We start from the raw sequence: 2,984 nt of genomic DNA, 5'->3' as shown, positions 1-2,984 counted from the left end.
AGTGCAATGGCACGATCTCGGCTCACCGCAACCTCCGCCTCCTGGGTCTAGGCAATTCTCCTGCCTCAGCCTCCTGAGTAGCTGGGATTACAGGCATGCGCCACCATGCCCAGCTAATTTTTGTATTTTTAGTAGAGACGGGGTTTCACCATGTTGACCAGGATGGTCTCGATCTCTTGACCTCATGATCCACCCGCCTCGGCCTCCCAAAGTGCTGGGATTACAGGCGTGAGCCACCGTGCCCGGCCTCAATTACATTTTTAATATGCTGAAAGGAACTATCGGTTTAGTTCTGGTATTTGAGATAACATTTTACATGCATAATAAAAATGATATATTAAAATCAATTATTTTTAACCCCACAATCCATGGGAACCATGATTCTTTCCTGGCCAGGCTAAGTAGCCATGCCCTGTAGATTCTCAAGGAGAATTACACCATTTCATAATCCAGAAAATCAAGGCCTTTTTAGAGTGTGACAGTCACTTACAGAGTGAAGAACATGAATTAGAGGGGATGAGCTGAATATTTGTTGGTAGTGAAGGAAAAAAATAGTAAAATTACTATTGATGTTACTTTAATTATTTGTACTGTCTGTTTCTAATATATGGCTTATAACCTAGGAAATATACCAATAAAATTACATAAGGATAGTAAATGAAACATTGTACACATATTATTAGTCCATGTTCAACTATTCTTTTAGTAGTACTGGAGTGTGAGCTTCATATTTGAAGAACATTAAACTATTAATTTAATATGATTTCACAAATGCTTCTGGGTCCAAATTGCTAGTAGAACTAAACTCCCAAGGGTGCCAATGTATGCTGGCAGGAGCTCTCTGTGGTTTGGTTTTTGCAACTAAAATAAATGTGTTATTTTACTAGAGTAAGCCTTTGAAGGAATAATTTAACCAATTATACCATTATGTAGACACAAAAATCTATAAAATCATATAAATGATGCAGCTTTAGAGAAATTTTTACCCCAGCCATTAATTCCTGATCATTAGGCAGAAATGTGAATTGCCAAAAATTTGGCATTGCCCACATAAGTATATTTATGAAACAGTGTGGTGAAAACTAAGCTGCCTCCAGCCTGCTCAAAACCAGGTTTAAGCTGCTGGCTGCTATGTTGCTTCACCAAGCACCTCAGCTCCAGCGGATGGGCTTCACCTCTGTTTCACAGAGAAGTCCCTTTTGCCTAACAGTGTGGGTGGTCTACAGGGAAGCAGGGCAGGGAATATACTTTCCCTAGCTTCTGTGATGCAATTTCTTCATGCAGCTTTAAAGCAAGATCGTTTGTGGTTACGATGATGGCCATTCCGTCTTTTCTTACAACATCCTGTTCTCCCAGGACATTAAAGGCTAGGCTGAGAGACAAAGCCAAGGAACGCCTAGTCTGGCTGCCTCCCTGGCCACCAAGTACCTGATTGGATCAGGCTCAATGTGCAGGAATTCCTCCCCCGTCATTCACTCACTAGTGTGTTTTAAAAACATATTTTGAGTGCCTACTGTCGTAGGTGCTGGGAAAACAGCTGTGACTAACCATCTCTGACATTCTGGGGTGCCCATCCTTACAAAGGAGACCTCTGCTCCCAGCACACCAGTAGTAGATGTGAACACATAGATCTGATTCCAGTTCAAACTCAAGATGACCTCTTTTACTCCTACTATGTTATATATTTACATATTTTTAAAACATTTTTAAAATAGCATTTCATGGGGATATAATTTCTCTCTTATTTTCTTTCTTTCTTTTCTTTTTTTTTTTTTGAGGCAGCCTCCCTCTGACTGTCTCAAAAAAACCCCTCCATTTTTTGGGCAACAAAGTCCCCCTGTCTGAGCAACCCAGCCAGGCTGAAATGCAGTGGCTAAATCTTGGCTCACTGCAATCTCCACCTCTTGGGTTCAAGTGATTCTCCTGCCTCAGCCTCCTGAGTAGCTGGGACTACAGGTATGTGTCACCACGCCTGGCTAATTTTTTTGTATTTTCAGTAGGGTTTTCACCACATTGGCCAGGCTGGTCTCGAACTCCTGACCTCAGGTGATCTGCCCACCTTTGTCCACCAAAATGCTGAAATTACAAGTGTGAGCCATGGTGCCTGGACAGAGGGTAGACATAGTTTCAAAAATTAGATATAGTTTCTGCAAGTAGAAAAATGCAGAAAGGTGGACCAAACGCAATGACTCATGCCTATAATCTTAGCATGGTCGAGGCAGAGGTGGTCAAATAACTTGAGGCCAGGAGTTCAAGACCAGCCTAGCTAAAATGGCAAAACCCTATCTCTACTACTAAAAATACAAAAACTAGTTGGACGTAGTGGTGCATGCCTATAATCCCAGCCACTTAGGTGGCTGGGTCAGGAGAATCGCTTGAACCCTGGTGGCAGAAGTTGCAGTGAGCCAAGATTGTGCCACTGCACTCCGGCCTAGATGACAGAACAAGACTCTTAAGAAAGAAGGAAAGCAACAAAGTAAGACAGAGAGAGAGAGAGAGAGAGAGAGAGAATACACAAAAAATTAAAAAAGAAAGAAAAATGCAGAAAGTATAAAAAAGAAAAAGTATCACTTCTACACTCATATTCAGAGATAACAACTGCTAAAATACTGGTATATTTTCTTCCAGCCTGGTTTTTGCAACCAATATGTAGACAATAGGAAACACGTAACACAGCCTTGGCTATTAGCTCCCTTTCCTTCAGAAGGACTTGGGAGAACAAAGGCTCTTGGCTGAAAATGAAACGAAGGTCTTTTTGGAAGGGCCATTTCACAGCCTCTCTCAGGGTAACGAAGGAAGCCTCCTCTGAAGCATAATGTGTTCTTTTCATTTTTCAGACTGGCCCCAAAAGGCAGGAAGCAAGCCAAACAGCACACAGGCACAGCATAACAATGCGTTGTACTGACTCCCAGGAAAAAGGGAGGCGTGCTCCTAATTATGAGGCTGTCAAGGAAAGGGCTCCTTCCTCATTGTGGGTTTGGGCA

This window comes from Sapajus apella, unplaced genomic scaffold (assembly GCF_009761245.1).
Source record: "Sapajus apella isolate SASKATOON/1434 unplaced genomic scaffold, GSC_monkey_1.0 scaffold163, whole genome shotgun sequence".
Lineage (NCBI taxonomy): Eukaryota > Metazoa > Chordata > Mammalia > Primates > Cebidae > Sapajus > Sapajus apella.
Note: the sequence above shows the minus strand (reverse complement) of the source record.